The 21,292-nt window shown below is 35.0% G+C and overlaps 1 non-coding gene across 1 annotated transcript; it reads right to left on the reverse strand.

Moving 5' to 3' along the window:
* Positions 1-13,745: 13,745 nt before the first annotated feature.
* Positions 13,746-13,852, reverse strand: LOC122099447. Its single transcript, XR_006145922.1, has one exon. It is a non-coding gene; the product is annotated as a U6 spliceosomal RNA (small nuclear RNA).
* Between the last annotated feature and the right edge of the window lie 7,440 nt (positions 13,853-21,292).

Raw genomic sequence — 21,292 nt, forward strand, 5'->3', positions numbered from 1 at the left:
GGTATAGAGGAGCATCAAGAAACAGAAGTTAATGGTCTAGGAAATTTGTTTAACAGGATTCTAGCAGAGAACTTCCCAAACATACAAAAATTTAGGCCTATTCAGATACAAGAAGCTTTTAGAACCCCAAATAGAACAGACCAGAATAGGACATCCCACCGTCACATTATAATCCACACAGGATCAACTCAGACCAAGGAAAAGATCCTTAAAGCTGTCAAGGAGAAAAGGGTAATCACCTATAAAGGGAAACCAATTAGAATCACCTCAGATTTCTCAGCAGAGACAATCAAAGCAAGAAGAGCCTGGAATGATGTATGCCATGCCCTAAAAACAAACAACTATCAACCAAGAATACTGTACCCAGCTTAACTCTCCTTCATAACTGAAGGCCAAATAAAAATCTTCCATAGCAAAGAAACATTGAAACAATACATCTCCACCAAACCAGCCCTACAAAAGATTCTTAAAGATGTCCTACACATAGAAAACCAACAAGACCGCAACAAAGGCCAAGAAACTGCACCCAAACTGAGAATCCAAGAACCATAGGAAGAACCCAGTTTTCGCAGCCCCCAAGAAGGTGGATAACATGGCAGCAACTCACAAATACCTCCAGTCCTATCTCTTAACGTTAACGGACTGAACTCTCCAATTAAGCAACATAGACTGTCTAGTTGGATTAAAAAACAAGACCCTTCTATCTGCTGCCTGCAGGAGTCACATCTTGCCCGTAAAAACAAACACATTTTCAATGTTAAAGGCTGGAACAAAATCTACCAAGCCAACGGCCCCCATAAACAGGCGGGAGTTGCAATCCTAATATCAGATACAATAGACTTCAAATTAAAATTGGTGACAAGAGATAAAGAAGGTCGCTACATACTAATTAAAGGATCTGTCCTTCAGGAGGATATTACAATTCTAAATATTTATTCGCCAAACAATGGAGCACCCAAATTTATCAAAGAAACATTACTTTTCCTCAAATCCCATATAGATCCTAAGACGTTAATTGTTGGGGATTTTAACACACCACTCTCCCCACTAGATAGATCAACTCGGCAAAAACTCAACAGAGAAACCGCAGATTTAAACAGCTGCATAGATCAACTAGACTTAACAGATATCTACCGAACATTTCACCCAGCAGCATCAGAATACACGTTTTTCTCAGCAGCACATGGAACGTTTTCTAAAATAGACCACATTTTAGGCCACAAAGCAAACTTGTCTAAGTTCAGAAACATTGAAGTTATACCTTGCATTCTCTCTGACCACAAGGGAATAAAATTAGAACTCAACACCAAAAGCCACCAAAGAAAGTCCGGTATCACATGGAGGCTGAACAACACACTGCTGAATCAAGAGTGGGTCATGGAAGAGATTAGAAAGGAAATTCAAATGTTCATGCTATTCAACAAAAATGAACACACAAATTACCAGCTCCTCTGGGACACAGCAAAGGCAGTACTCAGAGGCAAGTTTATAGCTCTGAGCTCCTACATCAACAAATTGGAGAGATCTGAAACTAGCAATTTAATGACACATCTAAACCTCCTTGAAAAAGAGCAGCAAGATAAACTCCAATCCAGTAGACGGAAAGAAATAATGAAAATTAAATCAGAATTAAATGAATTAGAATCCAAAAAAACTATAGAAAGAATCAACAAAACAAAGAGTTGGTTCTTCGAAAAACTTAACAAAATTGACAGACCCTTAGCAAATCTGATCAGAAAAAGAAGAGAACACACCCAAATTAATAAACTCAGAGATGAGAATGGAAACATCACCACGGAAACAACCAAGACTCAGAACATTATAAGGGAATACTTCTCAAAACTTTATGCTAATAAGTTTGAGAACTTGACAGAAATGGACCTTTTCCTAGCAAATATTGACATGCCAAAACTAAACCAAGATGAGTTAAACCAGCTTAACCGGACCATATCAAGCATTGAAATAGAAACAGCAATAAGAGACCTCCCAGCTAAGAAAAGTCCAGGACCAGATGGTTTTACAGCGGAATTTTACAAGCCCTTCAAAGCAGAGCTCACACCAATACTCCTCCAACTCTTCAATGAAATTGAAAGAGAAAGCTCACTACCGAACACATCCTATGAAGCCATCATAACCCTCATCCCAAAACCAGGCAGGGACTCATCAAAAAAGAGAACTATAGACCCATTTCTTTGATGAACATTGATGCAAAACTTCTCAACAAAATTTTGGCCAATCGACTTCAACAATTCATCCAAAAAATCATACACCATGATCAAACAGGATTCATTTCAGGGATGCAAAGCTGGTTCAATATACACAAATTAATTAATATTATTCATCACATCAACAGGAGCAAGAATAAGAACCACAAGGTTATCTCAATAGATGCAGAAAAAGCATTCGACAAGATCCAACACCCCTTTATGATGAAGGTTTTGGAAAAATTAGGAAGCCATGGAACATTCCTCAATACAATAAAGGCTGTATATGACAAACCTACAGCCAGCATTATACTCAATGGTGAAAAACTAAAGCCATTTCCTCTTAACTCAGGAACAAGACAAGGATGCCCACTCTCTCCACTTCTCTTCAATCTAGTATTAGAATGCCTAGCTACAGCAATAAGACAAGATGCAGACATAAAGGGGATCCAAATAGGGAAAGAAGAAATAAAACTCTCCCTCTTTGCAGATGACATGATCTTGTATTTAAAGAATCCCATATACTCCACTCCCAAATTACTCGAGCTGATTCAAAACTTTGGCAAAGTAGCAGGTTATAAAATTAACCCCCCAAAATCAATGGCTTTTCTGTATGCCAACAATGAGAAAAGTGTGGCTGAAATTAGGAAAGCAACTCCATTTGTAATAGCCCCACAAAAAATAAAATACCTAGGAATTAACTTAACTAAAGAAGTGAAGGACCTCTATGATGAAAACTTTAAAATCTTAAAAAAGGAAATCAACACAGAACTTAAAAAATGGCAAAACCTCCCATGCTCCTGGATTGGAAAGATTAACATCATGAAAATGGCCATACTTCCCAAAGCAATCTACAAATTCAATGCAATACCTATCAAAATTCCAACCTCATTCTTCAAGGAAATAGAAGAGGCAATCCAAAAATTCATATGGAACAATAAAAGACCCTGAATAGCAAAAACGCTCCTCAATGGAAAGAACACTGCTGGAGGAATATCAATACCAAACTTCAACCTCTACTATAAAGCCATAGTAATCAAAACAGCTTGGTCTTGGCATAAGAACAGACCTCAGGACCAATGGAATAGAATTGAAAACCCAGAAATGAACCTACAGACCTATAGCCATCTAATCTTCGATAAGGGAGCTAAAACAATAGAATGGAAGAAAGACAACCTCTTCAGTAAATGGTGCTGGCAAAACTGGTTAACTACATGTAGAAAACTAAAGCTAGATCCTTATATATCACCCTGCACCAGAATCAACTCCAAATGGATCAAAGACCTTGAAGTCAAAGCAGACACTCTGAAAACATTACAGGATGGAATAGGAGAAACCCTAGGTCTCCTTGGCTCAGGCCGAAATTTTCTGAATAGAGACCCGGAAACACAACAAATCAAAGAAAGGTTGGACAAATGGGATTGCATAAAGTTGCAGAGCTTCTGAAGGGCAAAAGACATAGCTAGCACGATCAATAGAAAGCCCACGGATTGGGAGAAGATCTTCACTAGCCATACAACAGACAAGGGTCTCATATCTAAAATATACTTGGAACTCAAAAAATTAAACCCCCCAACAACAAATCCACAAAGAAACAACTGCCCAATAAATAAGTGGGCAAAAGACTTAAAGAGAAACTTCTCTGAAGAAGAAAGAAGGATGGCCAATAGACACATGAAGAAATGTCCAACATCCCTAGCCATAAAAGAAATGCAAATCAAAACAACATTGAGATATCACCTCACTCCAGTTAGAACGGCAAAAATCAAGAACTCTAACAACAACAGATGCTGGAGGGGATGTGGACAGAAAGGAACCTTACTTCATTTTTGGTGGAAATGTAAACTTGTTCAACCACTTTGGAAAGCAGTATGGAGGTTCCTCAAAAGACTTCACATAGAACTCCCCTATGACCCAGCAATCCCACTTTGGGGCATTTACCCAAATGTTTACAAACAAGACCACACTAAAGCTACCCGCACAACTATGTTTATTGCAGCATTATTTACCATAGCTAAGATATGGAACCAACCCAGATGCCCCTCAGTAGATGAATGGATCAAGAAAATGTGGTATATATACATAATGGAATTCTCTGCCTCCATCAGAAAGAATGACATTGCCCCATTTGTTAGGAAATGGAAAGACTTGGAAAAAATTATATTAAGTGAAGTAAGCCAGGCCCAAAGAAACATAGGTCCCATGGTTTCCCTTATTTGCAATATATAGTATATGTATGAGTCAAGCGGAAAAGGTCAGATAATGTGATGTCAGGAAAATGAACCCTTAGATGTGTATTTTATTGTTTTTTTCTTTCATGCATGTGTTTCTAACGCATTTATAAGATTATCTCTTTGTTGCTTTGTATATCCCTCCCCCACAGTATAACCCCTGCTTTCACTATATTTGATGTCAGTATAACTTGTGGAGGAGATGGGGAAAAACCAGTTGTTTAAGGATACAGGTGGACCTGTTGCAACAATGAGAAGTACCAGTTGTCATGTCCAAAACTAGCTTTACAACGTCGGTGGGAGGGGGGTGGGGGGGGAAGGAGAAGGATTGGGATTGGGGGGGGAGGGGGGAGGCTGGGAAGGGATGTGAAGGGTAAACAAAGGAGGAGGCTGCAATGCTTGGTAAGAAATGTATGCATTATCCTGCCCACGTAATTGTAACTCCTCTGTACAGTATGTTCACAAATAAAATTAAATTCAATTTAAAAAAAATGACAGAGGTAAAAAAAAAAAAAAAAAGAAATGGAAAGACTTGGAAAAAATTATATTAAATGAAGTAAGCCAGACCCAAAGAAACATAGATCCCAATGGTTTTCTTTATCTGCAATAACTAGTATATGTCTAGGACAAGCAGAAGAGGTCAAAAGCTATGTACATATGATCATATAAGATGATGTTAAGCAAAATGAACCCCAAGATAGGGACACTAGAGAATTAGGAAATGGAAATATTGAAAAAAATCATATTAAGTGAAGAAAGCCAGTCTCAAAGAAATTTAACTCCCATAGTTTCCTTATTTGCAATAATTAGTATACATATAGAATAATCTTATCAGATGAATTGAAAAGCTCAAAAGCTATGTACATATGCCCATATAAGATGATGCTAAGTGAAATGAACCCCAAGACATGGACACATGAGGTCTCTCTTTGTTGTGATTGTTTTAAATATACTATGCATTTTTTTTGTTTCCTTTGTATGTTCTTCCCACTATGGCATATCCCCCATTGTCACTGTCCTTGATTTTGTTACCCTGCAACTTTATATACATTTGTCTAATCTGGGGAGGGTAAGGGAAATAACAAAATGCGGAAACAAGGACACAGGAACAAGGAAATGCAACAAGGAAACCCACAGGACAGTATATTGGAAACAAACTACGACCTCAGGCAGGGTGGGGGGAGGGAAGGGATAGTGGACCAACAATAAGAGAAGGGGTAACAATGATTGACAAGTAATGCATTCATTGCGTTACTTATGTAACTGTAATCTCTCTGTTCAGCATCTTTACAATAAAATAAACATTTAAAAAATAAAGAAACAAAAAATTTGGTTAAAAAAAAAGAAGTAATGAAAATGAAATGTCAATAAACTACTTCCCATATCGGAAAAATCTAGGACTCAATGAATGAACCATGAAATTAAGGCCTGCAAAGAACTTACAATACACAGATCTAAGTCCTCAATGGAATAGAAAGGTAAATGGAATTATTAAACATTCTATGAAGCTAGAATTAGACTCATTCCCAAATCAGAGAGGAACTCACCAAAGAAAGAGAACTATAATTCTACCTCATCCCAGTTAGAATGGCCATTATCAAGAAAACTAACAATAGCATAAGTTGGCGTGGATGTAGCCAAATGGGAACTCTATTATGTTGATGGTGGGAAATTAAACTTGTTAAACCACTCTGGAATGCAGTATGGAGTTTCTTCAAAAGACTAAATATAGATCTCACATATGACCCAGTAATTCTCTTCATGGGCAGTAATCCAATAAATAACAAACAAGCTCACATTAAAGCTACCAGCATAACCATGTTCAGGGCCCAGGCCCAAAGTTAAGGACTGGAAAAAATTACCACTGCTATTATTTGTTTTTGCAAAGATGAATCTTTTGACATAAGGTACCAATTCATTGTATTACAGTAGCTAGGATAGGACTTAAATGTAGTGGGTGATAAAATGGCCTCTTTGTTGAATATCAGGAATAGATGTAGGCAGTCAAAGAAAAGGGAGATTTTTTTTTGTTGTTATTGCTTGTCGAGGAGCTTGAAGTCTGGGCTTGGGCACTGTCCCTGAGCTCTAACACAAGGTGAGTGCTCTACTTTTTGAGCCACAGTGCCACTTCTGGTTTTCTTGTAGTAAAATGGAGAGAAGAGTCTCAGAGACTTTCCTGCCAATGCTGGCTTTGAACCACAATCCTCAGATCTCAGCTTCCTCAGTAGCTATGATTACAGCTGGGATCCACTGGCACCAGGCTAAAAATGGGGGATTTTTAGAAAATAAAATCCACCTGTTCACCTTTGTTTAAACCTCAGATATCACTATTAGAACACTTCACTCTCAACTTATTTCATCAGACATTTGTAAATTTTCTCTTTACCTTCATGTGAGAATACTGAAGTCAATATCAATTCAGCTATGAGACTGGATCAATTGTATGGTAATGGCTATCACATAAATCAAGAACTGTTACATCAAAACAAATGAAACCCTCATTTGGAAAGATACTTTTCTCTTTTTATTACAAATATGTACTTGATTATTCCTAATTTGATATTGGACCTCTTAACAGAGTGATGACATTTTCTTTCTCTTCAGCAATTGGCCTTTACTCACAAAAGGTCAAATATTTAAGAATTCAAAGATTTCCATTGATAATTCATTAAACTGACCTCTAAGAAAATGTGCATTTCTGGAATTTGGTCTGTTGTCTTGTTCTCACATACACACGCTTTTTATGATTTACTTGTTCTACAAGGAATTCAATTTTTAATCAATGAGTGTCCAATTTTAGTCTCTCTGATTAGTCTTTCAGACTCTCTCTCGAGTCTCATTTCAGTCTGCCTCATAAAATTATTTAGTTATCTGCTACATGACTCTGAGCTTCTGTTTTTTGCTTGACTTCATGTATGCTGTGATGGAAGCACTGCCTGGCTGTGCTTACTGGAATTTTGTTGTTGTTGTTGTTGTTCTGTTTTGTTCTGTGTGTTTGTTGTTGGTTTTTTTGGTTTTAGTTTTAGTTTTTGTTTTTAAGAGATCTAGGGGTTTTTCTCCTAATGGTACAAAGAATAGCTGACTAAATTGCTGTTTTAATTGTCACAAAATGAGGCAATCTGGCTTCCTTGCAAAGACATAAATGATCCTGTGTAACCACTTACAGAAATGATCTATCAAGGTGGCTTTTCAAGGTTGACTGTGAAAGATGTTCATTTCCAAGTCACCACCATAGAACAGATCATATCCCTTGGAGCATACTTTTGGAAGGAAGGTTCCCCTTTCTTCCTTCTCTTTTGATAGATCAAACCCTAATATTCTGCGTCGTGGTCAGCCTGGAGCACCTTTTCCCAAGAATATTCCGTCGTGTAAAAGAGGACTAATCAAAATAAAGGGGAAAATACTTGCCTACTACAGACTGATTCACCTGGCTTATATCTGTTGTTAATTTCATTATTTCAAACACATGGATAATTTATATTGGGATTAGACAAGTGGCAAAATACTAATGGAATAAACATTCAGTTTACTTTTATATATCCAATATTATACATTTAACCCCTTATGAAAAATTAAATCAAATTGTAGAAACAATGTATACTCTGGCACACGTACACCATCATCTACTCAGAAATTCAGTCTCTCTATAAATATTTATTTGGTTGAAATTAATAAAAAAATTAATTAATGAATATGACTTTTATCTATCATCTGAAATACTCCTCGTTTATATAATTGTATATAATTTTATCGATGTCACCTAGACAGGAATTTAACATGCAAGTAGAAATCAAATTTCTATAACTTAAGTGATATGAGAGGAGTCATACCCTCGTGTACTATGTGGTGTGAATTTTACCATAGTGCTGAACCCTCCCACCTAATACAAAGAGTCATGTGCAATAATTTATTATTTGATGTTAAGATGAGCGCTAAGTGTAGGATACACTTTGAAATATTACATTAATTCACAGAAATGAAACAATAATGATATATTATTTGTTTAAATTTTAATGCTTCTCAATTTTTCAATTCATGAAATATATTATTAAAATTAGTTTCACTTTCTCCTTTTCTATAGCTACTAAAATTATATATTAAATATTCAATATTAAGAAATCAGTAATAAGTAACCTATTATTAAAATGATATACTATTAAAATATGATTTGAATTATAGTTCTAACAAATTGTGATGTAAAAAACATTTAATATAATTATGGGCAATATTTTTTAAACTTACCAGCTTGTTATTTGTTTCCTAATTGTGTCGTTTGATATTCTTGATCCAAGTCATTCTTTCACCTTAATTGTTTAGTTTTCTATTTTATCTTTCTTGGTCTACTGATTGTGCATTTTGTTTTCCATTTTTAGTGACTGACATCTGAAAATCTGTATGCTAGTTTATTGCTTCCTATATTAAAGTAAAATTACTGCTCTCATAGCTGTTCTACTCTTCTTTGTATAGTATAGTATTTCTCCCACTCCCATCTCCTGTATTGCTGCTCTCATTTATTTTATTTTATTTTAAATTTTATTGTCAAGGTAAAGTACAGAGGGGTTATAGTTATGTAAGTAAGGTAATGAATTCATTTCTTTTCTCACTTGTTATCTTTTCCCCCATTTTTTCCCTCTTCCCTCCCAACACCACCCCCACCACCCCCAAGATTATGTCCAACATATTGTCTTGTGAATATCACTGTTGCATAGGTTCCCCTTTTGTCTCACCATTTTGTTTTTTTCCCTTTCCTTTCCCTGGTTCAGATCAACATATTTACAATATCCAGGTATCAAATCAAATACAGTGACTACATGGGATAAACTATAGGTGGGGAAAACACAAAAGGATAAAAAGAAATCACATAACACATTAAGAACCACAACAACAAAAACATATCTTGGAGTTCACTTCACTTGGAATCACCTTATACAGTCATATGTACATAGCTATTGAACTATTCTGCTCATCTACTAAGATTATCCTTGATGTACAAAATAATGCTCTCCCTATTACCCAGTAATCCCACTTCTGGGCATTTACCCAAGTGACCACAAACAATGCCTCACTAAAGCTACCAACACAATTATGTTTATCACAGTATTATTTACCATAGCTAAGATATGGAATCAACCCAGTTGCCCCTCAGTAGATGAATGGATCAAAAAATGTGACACACACACGTACACACACACACACACACACACACATTCACACATACACATATACACACATGGAATACTATGCTTCCATGGGAAAGAATGATATCACCTCATTTGAAAGAAAATGGAAAATCTTGGAAAAAATATAAGTGAAGTAAGCCAGACTTAATGAACCAAAGGTCCCCTGGTTTCCCTTATTTGTAATAGTTTACATCAAGGATAATCGCATGCATTTTAATTTGACATTTTGTTCTGTGCTGAGCATACAACATTATTGCTATATTGTTTGTTAGTATTTCTGCAGGCAGGCATATTTAAAGAATTACGTTCATCTTATCTTGTTCTTTAGTAAGAACAACTAAAAGAGCAACCCCTACTAGGAAGAGCAACTCCGACTTACGTAGCTTCATTCCTATGTAAGGCCAGTGTTGTCTCCTTTATCCTCATGTTGTACATTACAACTCTATACTTGGTCATCCCGTCTATCTACTACCTTCTACATTGTAAACTAAATGCCTCAGCAATTCTCATTTGCTTTACTTTTAAAAAATTTCTCTCTTAATGTTTGAGGTTGGGGTGTGTGAGTGTGTGTGTGAGTGTGCGTGTGTGTGTGTGTGTATGTGTGTGTGTGTGTGGTTTTACAAAGATCAGAAGACAACGTTTTTCTTCATTTAGAATACATCTTTCAAGTCATTGTAAGTTGTGGCTAATGGGAGAAGTATTTTGCTATTTAAAAGATGAAACAGAAAAATATATTTGTTCATGTACCACAGTTGTTTTATTAGTCTGTAGTTGAAAACTTAACTTCGATTTATATCTTGGCTGTTGATGTGAATAATGTGAATAACAATGAAATACAGATATACTTAAGAGTTACTCATACAGAAATAATCATGTGATTGGTGGGTCAGATAATATTTCAACTTTGCATTTCTTTAGAAAACTGCATACTACTTTCTACAATGAGAATACTAACCTGTATTTTGAACAAGAGTGAAGAAAATTTTATTTCTCTACACTCTCACCAACATTATTACCTTTAGAGTTTTTATAAAGGCAGGTTTTTACGATGTGCAGTACCCCAGACTGGCCTTAAACTCAAATCCTCTTACTCCAACCTCCTAACTGCTTGCACTTACTAGCCTTTACCATCACACCTGGCTCCTTTGATGTTTTGATTAGTTTTAATAGTTATGAAGTAGTATCATAGTAATTTTGAATTGCATTTCTCTATATTGACTTCTGTTCACAAAGCATTAAGCCAACATGGAAGTGGTATTAAACCCAACTTTGTAAACCCACTGGTGATTTTCAGGGATTTTTGGAAAACAGGTCTATTCAGAACTTTTGTTAATCTCATCTTTAATCTCTCTATACAAAATCAATACTTAATTCAATATAGTAGAAAGGAAAAAAATCAAATTCCTAACATTTTTCAATTTTTAATAACATGATATTGCTTAAATCGTTTTCTGTTTACACTTGAGACTATATAACTCAATTTAGTTGTACCTTTTACAAGGCTATACGTATTTTATTTATTTTATGTTGATTGCTCTTTCCAAAGCCTGCGAGTCTAATTTCCCTTAGCTTCTTTCAGTCTCATGTAGTTCAGATTTCAAACTGAAGAATAAATGGAAGGAAGCAAATAAAAAAATACATTTCCTCTCATCTGATGATGCCTCTACAAGAGTGAGGAAAGAGTTCATCCTTCTTAGGACCTATGAAAATATATCAAAAAGAGAATTTATTCTGCTAGATTTTCCCTATCTTTACAATGTAACTTAAATGATGTAAAAAACAATATACTGCTGAGATATGTTTATGTTTTATCAGGTTTGTACTTTTTTATATGGACTTAACCTCAATCTACAACATTACTTCATGATTCTGTCCCTGATATTTTTAAACTACGAAGACATAAGATAATCATCTTGATGTGCAGCATGACAAGTTATCCATCTGGCTTCCTTCGAAGCAGAGCATAGTAAATAGATAACATTACATCTGGTTATTCACTACATGTAATGGTTTCTGTAATACTTATTGCGTTCTATTTAGTATTTTAAAAAACTGCTGGCTAAACTCAAAGCTCATTCATAGAATTTTATGTTAAGTATTTCACAAGTTTTATTTCTTAATTCTTAAGATAAAATTTGCTTTAATGCTAATGTTATTACCATTTTAATGTTGGGAAAAATTGTAATTAAAGGCACGAATTTTATGGCCCAAAGACACACAGTGAGGAAGGAAATGAGTTAAAGTTTCCAACAGTCTTTCAGCAATACAAAATGATAATTAAAATCTCTCCATTCTCTTACACTCTCAGTTCAATATTCATGTTATCCAAGAAATAATATCATAGCAATGCCCATGGTTATTTTTTTCTGTTACATTTTGTCTTCAACCCAGATTGTTTTGGTGACATTGGCTTATCATGCACAGAACTGAGCGCATAAATTGAGGTCCAAGGAGGGGCAAATTTCTTCTGTCCCATAGTTCGTTTCCTTTTTAAAAAGTAATAAAACTTTCAAATATCATCACTTACAGTTTTTAAGAATCCAGAAGCGAAATGAATTCACATACAATCAGTCCAAAATGCTTTAAAATTAGTAGATAATAAAACAGGCTCCCTTGAAGTAAATATTTTTCTACTTTTAAAATTATTTTTAAAGCCTTGTGCTGGATGGCCACACCTGTAATCCTGTCTACTTGGGATATCTACTCAGGAGCGCCAGATCTGTGGATAACAGTTGGAAGACAATCAGAGCAAAAAAACAAATTCATAAGATTATTTTTCAAAACTTTTAATGAACTACCAAAGAGCCAGGAATGGTGATGTAGCTTATATAGAACCTCATCAATCTAGAGAGGAAATGCCTAGAAAGACCTTGAAGTCCTGAGTTCAAACTCTGAGCATGCCAACACAAATGCACGAGTACTCACATGTGCGCGGGCGTGCACAGACACACAGACACACACACACACACACACACACACACACACACTTTTGCAAAATACTTTCATGTCAGTGTTTTGCATTAATTTCTTTGTTAACAATATTATATAGGGAAAATAAACTTTTCCTTCTCAGATCATTTTCATACATTTTTATTGGAAAAATACTGCACACAGGGGTCACATTTACATGAGAAAGGTAATGAGTACATTTCCTTAAAAGCATTGTTACCTCCTCCTTTATTTCCCCCCACCATCCTTTCTCTCTAACCTCCACAAGTAGCCTCTTCTCCCCGTCTCCCCCACCCTGCCTAAATATAACCTTCATTTTTCATCATAGTGTCTTGTGCATCTCATTGTTACAATTGGTCAACCTGTATCCCTATTTAAACATTGTGTTTTTACCTTTCCCCTACCCAAATTAGAGAAGCATATATATAAGATATTGGTGCACCAACTTCAAATGCAGTGAAAACAGGTGTTATAAAATGGGGGAGGAACATATAAAGAAACAAAAAAAAATCACATCATACATTGTAAGTCCATTAAAAACAATAGCACGAAAGAAAAAACCACTTGTGTCAATATCTTGGAGTACATTTCCCTTAACCTCATCTTATCTAGTCATATGCACATAGCTTTTGACCTTTTTTATTTATCCCAGATATATATTAGTAACTGAAAATAAGGGAAAGCAGGGGTCCTATGTTTCTTTGGACTTGTCTTACTTCACTTAATAAGTTTTTTTCCAAGTCTTTCCATTTCCTAACAAATTGAGTGATGTCATTCTTTCAGATGGAGGCATAGAATGAATCTGTCTATCTGTCTGTCTATCTATCTATCTATCTATTTATCTATCTATCTATCTATCTATCTATCTATCTATCTATCTATCTATCTATCACATTATCTTGCTCCATTCATCAATTGAGGGGAATCGGAATTGGTTCCATACCTTAGCTATCGTAAATAATGTTGCAGTAAACATAGTTGTACTGTTAGTTTTATTGTGGTCTTGTTTGTGATCATTTGGGTGAATGCCCAAAAGTGGGATTGCTGGGTCCCGGGGGGCTTTATGTGGAGCCTTTTGAGGAACCTCCATACTGCTTTCCAAAGTTTTTGAACAAGTTTACACTCCCACCAAGGATTCGGTAGGGTTCCCTTCTGTCAACATACCCTCCAGCACCTGTTGTAAAAATATGGAACACTTCAAGAATTTGCATGTCATCCTTGCACAGGGGCCATTCTAATCTTCTCTGTGTTGTTCCAATGTTAGTGTATTTCCTGCTGAATTGAGGACAGAACATTTTTTATATATGAAGTGTAATTCATTTTCTTTCTTTTTATTGTGAAAATACAGTACAGAGGAGTTACAATAACATGGGCAAAATAACGAATACCTTTCTTATCAAGCATTGTTGCCTCCTTTTTGTTTCTCCTTCCTCTCCCTTCCCAAACTCCCACTAGCTCTGACACCTGATCCTCTCCCCCATCAACGTTGTAAAGTTCGTTTTACGACATAACGACTTGTATATCTCATTGTTGCAATGGGTCCAACTGTATCCCAATTTAAATGATATTTTTTCCCTTCCCCTCCAAAAATTATACCAACAGAAAATACAGTGAAAGCAGGCATTAAACCGTGGGAGAGAGACATACAAAGCAACATAGAAATCATCTTATAAATATATTAGAAACAATTGGATTAAAGAAAAATCACTTGAATACTTATCTTTGGGTATATTTCCCTAACATCAGCTTATCTGACCTATCCTGCTTGACTCAGACATATACTAGTTATTGCAAATAAGGGAAACCATGGGACCTCTGTTTCTTTGGGCCTGGCTTACTTAACATATTTTTTTCCAAGTCTTGTCATTTCCTAACAAATGGGACAATGTCATTCGTTCTGATGGAAGCAAAGCATTCCATTTTGTATATATACCACATTTTCTTCATCCATTCATCCACTGAGGGGCATCTGGGTTGGTTCTATATCTTAGCTATGGTAAATAATGCTGTGAAAACATAGTTTTTTGAGTTCTAGGCATATTTTAGATATGAGACCCTTGTCCGTTGTATGGCTAATGAAGATCTCCGAATCCATGGGCTTTCTATTGATCTTGCTAGCTATGTCCTTTGCCATGCAGAAGCTCTGCAATTTCATGCAATCTAATAAGTCCAACTTTTTTTGATTTGTTGTGTTTCTGAGTCTCTATTAAGAAAATTTGGGGATGTGCAAGGAGACTTAGAGTTTCTCCTATTGCATCCTGTAATGTTTTCAGACTGTCTGTTTTAACTCTGAGGTGTTTGTTCCATTTGGAGTTGATTCTTGTGCAGGGTGATATATAAGGATCTAGCTTTAGTTTTCTACAAGTAGTTAACCAAATGTGCCAGCACCATTTACTGAAGAGGCTGTTTTTCTTCTATTCTATTTTTTAGATTCTTTATCGAATATTAGATGGCTACAGGTCTGTAGGTACATTTCTGGGTTTTCAATTCTATTCCATTGATCCCGAGGTTTGTTCTTGTGCCAGTTCCAAGCTGTTTTGTTTACTATGACTTTGTAGTAGATTTTGGAATTTGATATTGATATTACTCCAGCACTGTTCTTTCTGTTAAATATCATTTTTTTCTACTCCATGTTTTTTATTGTTCCGTTTGAATTTTTGGATTGCCTGTTCTATTTCCTTGAAGAATGAAGTTTGAATATTAATAGGTATCACATTGAATTTATAGATAGCCTTGGGAAGTATTGCCATTTTCATGATGTTTATCTTTCCAATCACGGAGCATGCGTGTTTTTTTGCCACTTTCTAAGTTCTGTTTTGATTTACTTTTTCTGGATTTTTAAGTTTTCATCATAGAGGTCCTGCACTTCTTTGGTAAAGTTAATTCTTAGATATTTCATTTTTTGTGAGACTATTATGAATGGAGTTACTTTGCTATTCAAGCCACTCTTTTCTCATTGTCGGCATACAGAAAAACCATTGATTTTTGAAGGTTAATTTTATACCCTGCTACTTTGCCAAAGTTTTGAATCAGCTTGAGTAATTTGGGAGTGGAGTCTATGGGATTCTTTAAATACAAATCATGTCATCTGCAAAGAGGGAGAGTTTTACTTCTTCTTTCCCTATTTGGATCCACTTTATGTTAGCATCTTGTATTATTGCTGTAGCTAGGCATTCTAATACTAGATTGAAGAGCAGTTGAGAGAGTGGACATCCTTGTCTTTTTCCTGATTTTAAAGGAATTGGCTTTAGTTTTTCACCATTGAGTATAATGGTGGCTGTAGGTTTGTCATATACAGCATTTATTGTATTGAAGAATGTTTCATGGATTCCTAATTTTTCCAGAACCTTCATCATAAAGGGGTGTTGGATCTTGTCAAATGCTTTTTCTGCATCTATTGAGATAACCATATGGTTCTTATCCTTGTTCTTGTTGATGTGATGAATAATGTTAAATGATTTGTGAATATTGAACCAGCTTTGCATCCCTGAAATTGAATCCTGTTTGATCACGGTGTATAATTTATTGGAGTAATTGCTGAAGTCGATTTGCCAAAATTTTGTTCAGAAGTTTTGCATCAATATTCACCAAAGAAATGGGTCTATAGTTCTCTTTCTTTAATTAGTCCTTTCCTGTTTTGGGGATGAGGGTGATTATGGCTTCAAAGAATGAGTTTGGTAGTGAACTTTCTCTTTCTATTTCATTGAAGAGTTGGAGGAGTATTGGTGTGAGCTCTGCTTTGAAGGCTTTGTAGAATTCTGCTCTAAAGCCATCTGGTCCTGGGCTTTTCTTAGATGGGAGGTCTCTTATGGCTGTTTTTATTTCAAAGCTTGATATGGGCCTGTTAAGATGGCATGACTCATCTTGTTTCAGTTTCGGCATGTCCATATTTGCTTGGAAAAGGCCTATTTCTGCCAAGTTCTCAAACTTATTAGCATAAAGTTTTGAGAAGTATTTCCTTATAATGTTATGAATCGTGTTTGTTTCTGTAGTGATGTTTCCATTCTCTTCTCTGAGTTTATTTGGGTGTGTTCTCTTGTTTTTCTAATAAGATTTGCTAACCCTCTCTCAATTTTGTTAATTTTTTCGAAGAAACAACTCTTTGTTTTTTTTTATTTGTTCTATGTTGTTATTGGATTTTAATTCATTTAATTCTGATTATTTATTTCCATCTCCTGGATTGGGGTTTATCATGCTGCTCTTTTTCAAGGATGCTTGATGTCTCATTAAATTATTGGTTTTAGATCTCTCCAGTTAGTTGATGTAGGAACTCAAATCTATAAACTTGTCTCTGAGTACTGCCTTTGCTTTCTTCCAGAGGAGCTGGGAGTTTGTGTGTTCATTTTTGTTGAATATCATAAACACTTGAATTTCATTTCTAACCTCTTCCATGACCCAATGGTGGCTCAACAGTGTGTTGTTCAGCCTCCACTTGTTACAGGAATTTCTTTGGTGGCTTTAGGTGTTGAGTTCAATTTTTTCCTTGTCATCTGGGAGAATGCAATATATAACTTCAATATTTCAATGTTTCTTTACAAGTTTGGTTTGTGACCTAAAATGTGTTCTATTTCGGAAAATGTTCCATGTGTTCTTGGGAAGAACGTGTATGCTGATGCTGCTGGGTGAAATATTCGGTAGATTTCTGTTAAATCTAGTTGATCTATGCAATTGTTAAGGTCTGCAGTTTCTCTGTTGAGTTTTTGCCGAGTTGATCTATCTAGTGTGATAAAGTCCCGAACAATTAATGCCTTTGGATATATGTGAGATTTGAGAGAAAGTACGATTTTCTGAAACTAGACAATTCATCAAAAAGTAAGTCGTGATATTTTAGAACCAGGTAAGAATAAAGGCAAGATTGACATGACAAAAACAAAATAAGTCCAGATATTTATTGTTCAAGAGATGTGTAGGAGGAGAAATTCACTTATTCTATCCAAGCACCTGTCTTAATGGGCACTGCAGCAAGTGGTAAGGTTTGTTAAAAATTTTAAAGTTTTAAATATATTTAATTTTGGGAATTTGCTTATATATGCCATAATTAGGACTGTTTGGCAGGTCATAAAACTTTTCTATAAAGTATTTAAGATTGACAGTAGCAGACATACTACTAAGTATGTTCATTTTCAGAAACTTTACTAATGAGAAGTTGCAAAGTCTTTGTGAAAAGAAGTCGAGTGAAGAGTTAAGACTTTGTTAACTACACAGTTTATGTTAAGACTTTAGGGATTCCTTACTTTATATTTTAGCGAGGAACAAATGATGATATAAGCCATATAAAAATCATGAGATGAGTCATAAATAGTCATCTTAGTGGGTAACTTTAAAGACTACACATAGCCTATAAAACTCTTGTTGAACATCATAATCTTAGCCAGTTTTAAATATACAGGAATATGAGAAAATAGTAAAACCTAATATGTAGTACACCATCAAATACTGAAAATACTGGTAATTGTTTTTTTTTTATTTTATTAATCATTAATATTTAATTATTGGCTTTCTTTATTTGTAGCATTGTTTCCCTTGTTGTAACATAATACAACTTTTTGTAAGTCGTCATCAGGAGATACTTTGAGAAGGTTACTGGGTTGGCAAAACCATTTTTTATAGGTGCATGTGAATTTATAAAGAGGAAAATTAAGAACAAAATATGTATTAAAAAAATCTTCAAGTAAAGTGTGAATCAGGAGTATTGATAAATGTCCACACCTAAAATCTTAGCCCTAGGCTGAAGCAGCGGTATTACAGAGTTGAAGCCACAAATGTGAGAGACTGTGTTTTGTTTTGTTTTATATTTTGATTTTGTTGATCATTGGGTTGAACTCCGGGGCCTGGGTACTCTTCCTCAGCTCAAGGCTACTGCTATCACCTGAGCCACAGCGCCACTTTCATCTTTTTCTACTTATGTGGTGCTGAGGAATTAAACCCAGAACCTCATGCATGCAAGACAAGTAATCTACCACTGAGCAACTTCCCAGATCCTGAAAGACTGTGTTTTAAGAAATAATCTAAAAATTATTTGCTTTCTGCTTTGGGTTATAAAATGAAATATATGAATATATATCTATATCTATCTATCTATAGTCTGATATGGTGCTTGAACTATTGGCTTGGGCACTGTCCTTATGATCTTCAGCTCAAAGCGACCCCTCTACCGCTTGAGCCACAGAGCCACTTCCAGTTTTCTAGTGGTTTATTGGAGATGAGAATCTCATGGACTTTCCTGCCTGGGCTGGCTTTGAACCATGATCCTCAAATCTCAGCCTCCTGAGTAGCTAGAATTTCAGGCAGGAGCCACAGGCACCCAGCTCTTTTTATAATTTTGTGAATTGTCATACTTCGAAATTTATATTAACTACGGCCACTTTATCCTTTTCAAAGTCATGAAATATCTCTGAGAGTTTGCTTCTGTGCAGATTGTTTTTGCATTTATAATTTCTTCTTAGTCATTTTTATTTTTTATCAAAATCACTTTACATTTTATGTTTATGTGTTATCATACATCAGATACCGACAAATGTACATATAGGGTCTAAAGATAGCAGTATGAATATTCTCATACAACTCTTGCTTATCTGTTATGCACTTTCAGTATTATGATATTTTTCTGTCTTTTTTTCTTTCTCATTCATTCTCTTTCTCTTTCTGGCTCCATGTCTTCTACTTAGAATTTCTGCTGGTCTACTATTATACTTCAGGATCCACTGGTTTTGGGGAAACATGATAGGGACCATCAGTTATCCTTGCATTCTTCGAGAGTTGTAACAGTGACGTGTTATTATTCTTTGCCATTCTAAATGACAAGAATTCCCTTTCACTTTTACTACTATTATAAATTTTATATATTTTATATAAAATATTATATATTTTATCTCATAGGAATCATTGGGACAGATAAGATACTTTTAACCTGTGACCTAAATGTCCTTTTTCTTTTGAAAACATCATTTTTATTTTATTATCAGTAAGGAAATACATGTAATGAAAACAAATCTATCCTATGGAAATTAGACCGAAGTTGTTCACAGGAATGAAGAACAAGGTAATGGGGGAAGTAACTACAAAGGATGCCCATCATAGAGCACAGATCCTCATAGTAGTTTATCATGAACACTTTGTGAGAATGGCAAGGTGCTGGGAACTAGAGATTAAGTCACTGAACATTTCATATATATGCACTATATATATATATATATATATATATATATATATATACCACTTGAATTTAAAACCTATATATATATATATATGTATATATATATATATATATATATATACATATATATATATATATATACCACTTGAATTTAAAACCTATTTTATCCAATATTAGTATAGCTACTGAGGCCTGTTTACGAAGTCGATTGTTCATTTGTAAAGTTGATGTATAAAATTGTTACAATTACATAAGTCAGATAATGAGCACATTTCTTTTTGAACAGTGGCACGTCTTCCCTAATGTTCTCCCAGTTTTTTCCTTCCAACCTCCCTCCCCCACAAGTTGTATAGTTCATTTTCAATGTAGTGTCTATTGAGTTGCACTGCTGCATTTGTTGACTCTTTGTCCCACTATGTCTGTGTTCCCTATTGCCCTTTCCAAACTGACATATACGACCTAAGGTGTAGAAACAGAAAACAGCAACAGAAGGCAGAAGGGAAAAAGCAAAATAATAAATAAAACCTTACATATCCATTTCCTGGAGATCATTTGGATGAACATTATTTTTTATGATAATATTGATATAGCTATTGAGCCTTTGTGATCTTCTCCAAAGGGCATCCTCCTTAGATCTTAGTATGTAAATGTTTAGAATCCTATATAATTTATCATGTCCAAGTGTAATGGTTTCTCCTTTACCTTCCAAGTGTGTTTACTTGTAGAATTAGAGGCACATTCTAATACAACAGAATGGAAGAAGATTATTTTTTTTTCTTTTTGCTTATGTGGTGCTGAGGAATCGAACCCAGGGCCTCATGCATGCTAGGCAAGTGCTCTACCACTGAGGCACCTGGAAGAAGATTATTACTACCTAAGCATCAGACAAGGGTTTTCAAACATAGCCCATATTTAAAGATAAAAAATTAAACCCAATGAAAATAAACCCTAAAATAAACAAGAACCCAGTTAATATATGGGATAAACACTTAAAGAGAAACTTCTCAGAAGAAAACTGACAAATAGACATATCTCTCTCCATAAAAGAAATGCAAATCCAAACAACACTGAGATTCATCTCACCCCTGTTACAATGTCTTTTGAAAAAAATGAACAATCACAGATACTGATAGAGATGTCGACCAAAGGAAACTCTATTAAACTGTTGGTAGGAATGTAATATTCTTCAAGCAGTTTGGGAAACACAATGGAAGTTGCTCACAAAACTGAATAGAGAGCTACTTATGATCCAGCAATTCCATTTACAGGCATTTATCCAATAGAGTAGAAATAAAGCCACACTGAAGCTGCCAGCACAATCATGTTAATTGTTGCATTATTTTCTGTAGCCAAAATATGGAATCAACCCACATGCCTCTCATCGTAAAAAGGGATCAAGGATTTATATATATATATATATATATATATATATATATATATATATATATATTTTATTTTATTGAATCCTGTTTACAAGTGTGTATGTGTTTATATACATATATATACATACAAACATACAGCTATACATACATAATGTACTTCTGTTCATCCATCAGAAAGAGTAATATTTCC

Source organism: Dipodomys spectabilis, unplaced genomic scaffold (genome assembly GCF_019054845.1).
Source record: "Dipodomys spectabilis isolate Male_0828 unplaced genomic scaffold, ASM1905484v1 ptg000514l, whole genome shotgun sequence".
In the NCBI taxonomy this organism is placed as follows: domain Eukaryota; kingdom Metazoa; phylum Chordata; class Mammalia; order Rodentia; family Heteromyidae; genus Dipodomys; species Dipodomys spectabilis.